Consider the following 9,927-nt stretch of genomic DNA (forward strand, 5'->3'; position numbering starts at 1 on the left):
GAGGAAGATGATGAACGACCACTGCCCATGATGAAGATTACAGGAACTCCCACCTCTAAACCTCCCCAAATTAAAGACTCCGCCTATATATGAATATTACAAGTAGATGTTGCAATTTAATGAATATGCATGTTTGTGATGTAATCCTATACTGTAAAACTGTATAAAAGAACTGTGCTAAATGTATTCGACAGAGTTCTTTGTTCAGGATGACCTGGGAATCCTCCAACGCATTGCATTAAAATACCTCCTGCTTTAAAGAAACAAATTTTATCTCTAAAACAGTCTCTTTGTGCTTTTTTTTGGGGCAAAAGTTCGGCTTCAGTATTCTCTGTGCCACTGATGATGACCCTCTGGGATCTGCCCTTCATCCCCTTCTCAGCTCTGCTTCTTTCCCTGACTGTTGGTGTGCACAGTTTGGGACCTGCCACACAGTGTCCTTGCAGAGCAGCTGGACTGAGCTCTGCTGCCCTTCTGTGTTTCTCACACGGGTGTGTCCCCCCACTCCAAGTCACGAGACTCGGGCAAAGTCTGCTCCTCTCCACTCCAGTCTCTGCTCTCTTCTGTTGCCCTTCCCCTTGGGAGGTGAGACCTCCCATTCCATGGGCACCACAGCCCAGGCTGACACTGCTTTTCACACCCATGCCCAACTCTTCCTCTTTGAGAGCAGCAGATGCAGATGAGAAAATACCCTGATAAAGAACAGGAGAGAGACCCCTCTCCCTGTGCCACCTGACTCCATTTGGTCACCTGAGCACCTCCAGGGGCTGCCCTGCACAGAAGGAACAGTGACAGGTTCCCCTGTCCTACATGGGGGCACCTTCTGCCACTTCAGTTAGCCAAAGCAGCCTCTAAGAACATCCCAAAGCTGCTTCCCTGTCCCTGGGAACTGCTCCACTGGAGCCCATGGGGGTTGTGGAGGGAGCTGAGTGTCCTTCTGGCCCCAAGTCTGCAGAACCACAAGGAGACACCTCTGCTGACTCAGCTGAGTCCCTTCCCTCAGTGCAGGGGAAGGAGATCCCTCCTGGGCACTGTCTGGGGTTCCTGTCTAAGGATGGGACATGAAAAGGGGACTCTTGGACTTAACTCTGTGTCTGTTTGGAGAAATGACACTGCTGAAAGAAGTGTCTGTGGCCAGCTGAGAGAAGAACATCTTTCTTTCCTTCAGCTGTGTCCCAGCAGGTTCCCCTGGAGCCCCAGGGACACGTGGAGGGAGCCCAGAGGGGCAGAGGAAGAGCTGCCTGGGGCTGTTGCTGTGCTGCTGAGCTGGGCCGGGCTCCTGGCACACAGGGAGCTCCTGGAAACCAAGAAGAGCTTCAAAGAGACAGCTCTTGAGCAGCTTCATAAATCTTCTCTCAGTACTTCAGGATGACGCGCTTGTCTCTAAACACACTGTGAGGCTCATTAAAGACAGAAAAACAATTTCTTTCTCTTCCTTTTATTGTCTTCATGACTTAAAGACTTCAACAAATAATTGGAGGTTTTTTCTAGTTTAGCTGAGGAGGGAGATTTCCAAGTGGAAAAAAAAGTACCTATTTTTTTTATGAAAGGGAATGATTTACATGGAGTCTTGGGATGCAAGAGGGTCAGGTGCAAGGATTTTGACACAAAGATAAGGGGGCAAAAGAGATTAGTAGCACTTAGTCATTGACCAGTTTAACAGTTATCAAGTAATTCAATAGAATTTGCTATAATTTAAGAGTGATCGAATTATAGATTCACAATAAGAACACTCACACCACAGTCAGTCCAGACTCACACCCAGGCAGAGATGTGTGGACACATCAAGATCTGGGTGTGTAAAGGTCCCTCTCCAAAATTCTCCTGGTTGTCAGTGTAACACCCCCACACATCCCTTTGTGTTTCCCAACAGACAAGGTTCCAGGAGGCCCTGCAGTGTCACAATGGCCCCTTCATTCCATGAGTTTCCCCAGTGTCCCCATGGCCCCTGGACTCCACATGGCCCTGCAGTGTCCCCACAGAGCCTTTGATTCCAGGAGATTGTGCGGGATGAGCCCCGGGAGGTCCCCATGGAGCCCCCGGGACAGCAAAGTGACCTCCTGGCTCTTGAGGAGGGGAGACCTCACTGCAGTCACAACTCCCTGGGCAGGGGCAGAGGAGGGGCAGACCCTGAACTCTGCTCTGGGGGAACCAGGGACAGCACTGAGGGAATGACCTGGAGTTGTGTCAGGCCAGGGTTAGGTTGGATCTTGGGAAAAGGTTCTTCCCCCAGAGGGTGGAAAGGGATGTGAGAGAGAATCTGGTAAGTGGCCTGGAAATTTGTGTGGAGCAGTCAGTCCCTTCATACTAGAGCAGTCCAGTCCCCTTTCATACAGGCAGCTTCTTCTAACAAAGCCCTTCTTGGGGTGTATATGTGGAGATTCCTGCCTTGACTGGGGACGCCCTCCAAGGACACTCCTCAATGTTGAGCAAAAGAAATCTCCCCAGGACTGTTGGTCTGGGTAAGTGGCATCAGATCTCTATGTAATAATTATTTCTTTTTGCTGGATTTAATAAAATTGTTTCAAGAATTCTTTCAGTATAGTGCACATCTTATACTCTAGTACCAGCAGTTTTAGCCCTTATATTGTGTTGTAAATAATTCTCACTAAGATCTTTTGTCTGATTATTTGTAAGATTAAATGATTCATTTAAAATAAATATTCCCATTTTGCCAATCATTAAAACCTGTGGAACAACAGTGGCTCAATCACACTTCTAAAATTCCTTACATTTAAGTTCTTGACAAAATCTGAGGCCCTTATTCCTTGAGGCTCCACAGTATGACAATGGCTCCTTGATTCCATGAGCTTGCACTGTTCCAAACGTTCTTTGGCTCCATAAGGCCCTGCAGTGTGACAATGGCCCACTGATTCCATAATTTTCCCCAGTGTCACAAGGGCCCCTTGATTCCATGAGGTTCCACAGTGTCACAATGGTCCCTTTGACTCCATAAGGCCTTGCAGAATCAGAATGGCCCCTGGATTCTGTGAGGTCCCACAATATCACAATAGCCCCTTGATTCCATGAGATTCCACAATGTCCCATTGGTTCCCTTTGGTTCCAAAAGGTTCTGTGATGTCACACCGGCCCCTTGATTCCCTGACGTTCCACAAAGTCCCAGGGTCCTTTTGATCCCATGAGGTTCCGCAGTGTCACATGTTCCCTTTGGTTCCAGGAGGCCCCAGTGGACTACAATGGCCCCTGGATTCCAGGAGATTCCACAGTGTGCTGGGGTTCCCTTGTCTCCCTGAGTTTTTGCAGTGTCTGGGGTCCCTTTGTTCCCATGAAGTTCCTTTCTTTCCATCAGACCCTGCCACGTCCCACACTCCCTTTGGTTTCAGGAGGGGCTGCAGGGTCACAATGTGCCCTTTATTCCATGAGGTTCTGCCATGTCCCAGGGTTCCTTTGGTTCCATGGGGCTCCACAGTGCCAAAACTGTCTTGTTCTTCTCCTTCAAACATTTGTGGGCCCATTGTGTCTCTGCCTGGGATGGAGCACGATTGTGTTTGTGCAGGAATGGATCTATTGCCATCCTGCCCACTGCGCCAATGGAATGCTGCAAACACGGCACTGCAGGTCCCACCCTGGAGGCAGGAACAGTCTGGGAACTCCAGACCTGCTCCCATTCCCAAGAGCCAGGCAGGGTCACCAAGAGCACAAGGCATTGAATGCAGCCCCTGCAGCTCTCTGGGATTGCTGGGGACAAAGGCAGGAACTCAGAGGAGCTCTGCAGAGCCCTGACAGTGCCACTGCAATCACAAGCTGCATTGCCCAGCTCAACACTCAGCACAGCCAAGGCCCCAACACTTCCTGAAGGGTGTCCCTTCTGGGGAGGGCCAGGGGGACAAACCCCTCCATCTGTCCCTGCAGATTTGGTGTCCAATTCTCATCCCTTACTTAGGGACAAAGTCAGGGGGCATTTTATACCTCATTAACCAGGACTCTGCAAATACCTTTTTAACCAGGACTGTGCAAAGTGCTGTGGGTGGGACTGTGGTCCAACCTTCCATTTCTTATGTGGGCACGTTGTACAGAATATTTCTTGGTAGGAGGTGCACTTGGTTTGTTCAAAACATCTCTGGGTATCAAGGAGAAGAACGAGACCACGCAGCTTCCACCCCACTCCTCGTTCCTCCCCGATGCTGTGGCAACCCAGCCTAGGACTGTCATCTGATTTCTGTGTCTATTCTGATCCCCATGGGCCCCATCGCAGGTTGAGCTTTGCATTTCCTTCCAACCCACACACATACCCCAGTCTGGCACAGTCTGGCCCCCTAAAGAACACAAGACCTGACTCTTTGTAGTTCCCGCTGCAGGGGCTGGAACTTGACGATGATCTGTGCCAGGAGGTCCCTGAACAGAGAAACTTCTTGGCAATGGAGTTATTAGGAAAACAGGACAGGCTGTGGGGATCAGTGTCAGGGCATCGCCTGGGAAGTGCCTTGACCATCCTCCTGATTACTAGGACCAGCTTTTTCATCCCCTTTTCTCTCTGTGTTCTTACACCCATTCCTTCACAATCCACTGTGATCTCACCATTTTCCTTGCTTTGGTTCTTCCCTAAAGATCTCATGACAGGTCTTGCACAGTCCCCAAATGTGCTTTCTTGTTGCCCATCATAAGTCTCAGACCCCAAGTATGAAAACCCCACCCATGTTTGTGAGGTCATCCTGGGAGGCTCTGCCACTGACCCACATGGTGAAGCCTTCACACAGATATTTTGGAACTGTCTTTGAATTATTTTTTTACCTTTTGAACTTAGAAGGGTTTCTCCAAAAACATGGCAATTCATGTCCTCAACATGGAAATTCTTTGGAGCAGGAGTTTGGGACTCAAAAAATCACAGAATGGTCTGGGTTGGAAGGAAGATCAAAGTTCATCTGGTCCAAGCCACTGGACAGTGACATCTTTCACGAATTCAGAACACTCTCAGTCCTTAACCTTGGACAAATGAAGGGATTGGACATCCACTTCTCTGGAAACCTGTTCCAGTTCTTGCCACCCTTACTGTACAATCTTTCTTCCTATTATCCAATAAAAAACTCTTCTCTTTCAGTTTAGAGCCACTGCCCCATGTTGTGCCACTACAGGCCTTGCTAAAAAGTATCCCTGTGATATCCTTAGACTTTGAGCAGGACATTTTCATCTGCAAAGACATTACAGAGTGCCCAGAGATCTCCCCAGAGGGGGTTTCAAGGTCTCAATCCCATGACCACTATAGAGGGGCTAAGGAGCTGTGGCCTCAGTGGTGTGGAGACTGAGGAAAGAAAGGACAACCGTCAAAGGGCTTGAAGGGAGGATTTAGAGATGGTGGATCTTTTTGTCATAGCAGAAAACAGCAGGAGAAAGAAAGAACTAATGCCAAGTCCAACTGAGGAGGTCCAGAGTGGAAAAGAGGAAAAAGGAATTGCTCTCCAAGGGCAGTGCTGTGGTGCAACACATCAGCCAGGAGGAGTCTGGATGAGCCTAAGGCTTTGTGTGTGCAGGAAGAGCCAGGGAGGACGCAGAGATGTCAGTGCAGGAAGTGGTCAGCCAGGTGGGGCAGCCGCGGGATGACAACAGCCTGCAGGGAAAGGGGCAGGGCATGGACACCGTAGGACAGCCTGGGCTGCACAGCAGAGAGGCCTGTGCAGAAGTTGAAAAGCCCTGACACAGCCACGTTCTGCAGGCCTTTGGACATGGCTGCTGGTTGTGCCCCTGATACCAGGAGGAGACAAATGGCCCTTGCAACCCTGGGGCCTCCTGGCCTCCTTGTCCCTGCTCAGCAGCCTGGGAGGTGCCACCCCATCGTCCTGCCCTTGGCACTGCACATCCCACATCCCAGTCCCCCAGGAAGAGCCCTGAGCAATGAGGCAGGGACAGGATCTTCCTTCCCAGGGGCTGGGGGTCAGGCCTTGGTCCTTTGGATTAAGGAAACACATCCAGGTTTCCCCAGCATCAGAGCCACCTTTCCATTGCTTGTCCATCCTTGTCATCACTGTCTGCAGTTTTCTGCTCTAAGTGAACCCTGAGATGACTTTCTCAGCCATGTCCCTCAGTGGGACCCATTAACACTACAAGAAACTTTAAAGTTTGAATTTGACTTTAAATTCTTTAGAGGTTTCCTCAACTTCCTCTAAGGGACTGAGGCTCAGGGACTCATCCCCAAAGCCCCTGAGGGTGATGAAATGGCTGGGGCTGTTGCTGTGCTGCTGAGCTGGGCCAGGCTCCTGGCACGCAGGCAGCTCCTGGCAACCAAGAAGAGCTTCAAAGAGACAGCTCTGCCCAGGAGCAGCTCCTCTGCACAGCCCAGCAGGGATGAGGGCACTGCCAGGGCAGCTCGGGGACACCAGGAGGGCACAGGCAGAGCTGAAAGGGGCTCAGCACTGGCAGGAGGGCTGAGAGCTCCCTGCAGGAGGAACCTTGGCAGGGGTGCACAGGGTGAGTCTGTGTCTGCAGGGCATTTCAGGGGAAGCTCCTGGAGGCATCTGCTCAAGCTGGCCCAGCCCCAGCTGATGGGATGGGTGAGGAGGGTCTGTTTTGGGGCAGTTGGGAAGAACTGTGAAGCCAGGGGTGCAGCCAGGGGTGCCCAGGGCTGTGGGGGAGAGCAGGGTCCTGCAGCCCAGGGCGCTGTGCTGGGCAGGGACTCTGCTGCTTGCCAGGGTCAGCTCTCAGCCAGCCTGGGGAGCTGCTCCCAGGGCTGGGGCAGGAGGGCTCTGGGCAAGGAGCAAGCCTGGCAGGGCAGGAAGGACCTTTTCCATGTCTCGTTGTTGCAGGCTCAGACCTGCTCACAGCTCCACACCACTACAGGATATTTCATGGAGAATTTTTGGCACAGCTCAGAAAAGGAATTAGTCCTGCTGTGTGTTTCCTGCTTAGGCATTGGAGCACAGACATTGTTCTCTCATCTCAGGAGACTGCACTGAAATTCCAATCCTTTTACTCTCTGAGATGAATATTTCAGGGAGTCTCAGAAATGAGCCCAGGATCCTGGGCAGTGCTGAGCCTTCCCCTGGGGGTGGGCACTGTCCTGGGTCAGCCCTTGGCTTCCCTGTGGGAGGGCTCCTGTCCTGCTCTGTCCAGCACAGCTGCACCTCTGGGCTGGCAAAGGGGACACTGCACAGAGTTGCCCTTGGAAGCAGCCCTGCCCTGCTCTCAGCACAGGTTCTGAGGGGGGTTGTAAAGACTCATCTGTGTGTGAAGTCTTCTTCAAGGCAGCACAAGGCACAGTGCAGGGTAGATGGCAAACAGCCTGACAGGCACTGCAGCTCTTCTGGCTCTGCAAAGAGCAATGGAGAGCTCAGCCCTTCTGTCTGTCCTTTCTCAACACTCTTAAGATTTGGAATCAGAAAAATTTGCTACTTAAAAAACACCCCCCAGGTGTTATGACTTAAACTAAACAATCCAGTCAAAATTATTTTAAGGATACACTGTGCCTCTCTTGTGCAGCCCAAATTGCTCCAAGACAACAGTACAGGAATTAAACTTTTCCATCCAAGCTGGGTTCCATGTGACATCCCCTGTGATCATGAGAGCTGTCACAAAGCAACTCCATGTCTGCACTGCAACAGAGCAAGGCTTAGTCCTTGGCAGCACATGGGCAGAGCTCCTGCTCCTCACAGCACCCTTAGAGAGCACAAAGCAGAGAAAAGAAATGCCTTTACTTGGTGGGGACTGCCCTGCAAACTGCACTGGCTTTGCTGAGAGGGGACTGTCTTAATTGTTCCCTGTGCTTTCCTTTTCTGAACAGACCCTGTGCTAAGGATCAGCAAATGTCCAACAGCAGCTTCTTGGTCCAGTTCCTGCTCCTGGCATTGGCAGACAGGCAGGAGCTGCAGCTGCTGCACTTCTGGCTCTTCCTGGGCATCTCCCTGGCTGCCCTCCTGGGCAACGACCTCATCCTCAGCGCCGTGGCCTGCGACCAGCACCTGCACACCCCCAGGGACTTCTTCCTGCTGCACCTCTCCCTCACAGACCTGGACTGCATCTGCACCACTGTGCCCAAAGCCATGCACAACTCCCTCTGGGACACCACAACCATCTCCTACACAGGATGTGCTGCACAGTTCTTTTTCTTTCTTTTCTTCATGTCAACAGAGTTTTGCCTCCTCACCGTCATGTGCTACAACTGCTACGTTGCCATCTGCAAACCCCTGCACTACGGGACCCTCCTGGGCAGCAGAGCTTGTGCCCACATGGCAGCAGCTGCCTGGGCCTCTGGGTTTCTCAATGCTCTCCTGCACACAGACAATACATTCTCCCTGCCCCTGTGCCAGGGCAGTGCCCTGGGCCAGTTCTTCTGTGAAATCCCACACATCCTCAAGCTCTCCTGCTCACAATCAGGCTACCTCAGGGAAATTGTATTCCTTATACTAAGCTGTTCCTTAGGTTTTGGTTGTTTCCTTTTCATTATTTTCTCCTATGTGCAGATCTTCAGGGCAGTGCTGAGGATCCCCTCTGAGCAGGGATGGCACAAAGCCTTTTCCACGTGTCTCCCTCACCTGATCGAGGTCTCCCTGTTTATTAGCACCTCATGCATTGCCTACCTGAAGCCCCCCTCCATCTCCTTCCCATCCCTGGATCTGATTGTGTCAGTTCTGTACTCGGTGGTGCCTCCAGCACTGAACCCCCTCATCTACAGCCTGAGGGACCAGGAGCTCAAGGATGCCATAAGGACCATGATGACTGGATTTTTTTCAGGAGCAATGACCTGCCTCTTTTCTTCTGCAGGACACGCACTGTGCAACACTTCACTGCCCCAACCTGCCTTCTAAAGCTTTTGAGAGTGGCAGTGGGGAAGTTTTCCTGTATTTTTTCCTCTTTTTATGTTGCTAATACAGAAATTTTTTCTTCATCCCGTACCTAATTCACTCTTTAACATTTTTGTTTTGACCCACAATTGTGTAAATGAGGAAACATTCGTAGTGTGTGTTTAAACAAAGAAAAAATGTTCCTGCAGCAACTTCTTTGTCAAACATCCTGCCTTTGTTATTCTGAACATTAGGAATCATAATCTCTAATAAAGGACTTGGGTTCTTTTTTCCAGATTCTTGCTCCAAGAACTTCCCTGCAGCTGAAGGGCAGTGCCTGTGTGCAGAGGAGAAGGGGAAAGAGTCCTGGGACAGGAGCACTGCCAGGGAGCAGCAGCTCTTGGGCTTTTCAGAAATGCTCTTTTTCCACTGCCTCCTTCTCCTTTCTGCTCCTTGACCAAGGCCTGAGTGCTCTGGCAGCTCAGTCACTGCTGTGGGTCAGTGCTTTGACCATGGGCAGGGAGAGGCCCTGGCACTGCTGGGACAGAGTTGGGCTCCTTAACATCATTTCCATCAGGAAAGGGGATCCCTCTGGACAGTTCCTGAAGACTTTGTTCTTTTTAAGAGGTTGTTGTAAAGAACAAGCCAAGGAATAGACTCTCCAAGGTCTCCTGGCTTGGCTTGTTTCCCCATTCAGGCTGTGCAGGTAGAGAAGGACTCACTGTGGTACTTCAGGGCCTGAGGGTTGGCTCAGATGTTCTGTGCTGGTGGTCAGTGGCAAATGGTCTCCAGGTCATCTGCCTGGGGCTCTGCAGCTTGTGCTGGTTGTGATGGCAGGTGAGGACTTGTCTGGGGGAAAAGAGGAACTGCAGGAGAGCACAGAGGATCTGCAGGGACAGCCCGTCCCATCCAGTCAGCAGTGACTGGAGCCCTGGAGCAGAATCCTGACCAGGGTGGAGTCACCCACAGCTAAAGTACTAAATGTCCCTGGGAACTGACAAAGGAGAGTTCTACAACCCCAGGGGATGCAGCAGGAACAGAGAAAGGACTCTGGCCAGTGCCTCCTCTTGCCCTCAGCGAACTTGCACTGTGCCTCTAGCAGGTATTGGGGGGTGAACCTGCGGGAAGACCTCCGGGCGCATTTTGCATTGGGGGACGGGACACATACACAAGATCTGTGACCCACAAAATGGCA

The 9,927-nt window shown here is 51.3% G+C and overlaps 1 pseudogene; it reads left to right on the forward strand.

Annotated features, from left to right (window-relative positions):
- Positions 1–7,392: 7,392 nt before the first annotated feature.
- LOC114070702 lies at positions 7,393–8,722 on the forward strand (annotated as a pseudogene).
- Positions 8,723–9,927: the final 1,205 nt, after the last annotated feature.

This window comes from Empidonax traillii, unplaced genomic scaffold (genome assembly GCF_003031625.1).
Source record: "Empidonax traillii isolate 1590-97213 ecotype Southwest subspecies unplaced genomic scaffold, ASM303162v1 scaffold1664:size92259, whole genome shotgun sequence".
Classification (NCBI taxonomy): Eukaryota; Metazoa; Chordata; class Aves; order Passeriformes; family Tyrannidae; genus Empidonax; species Empidonax traillii.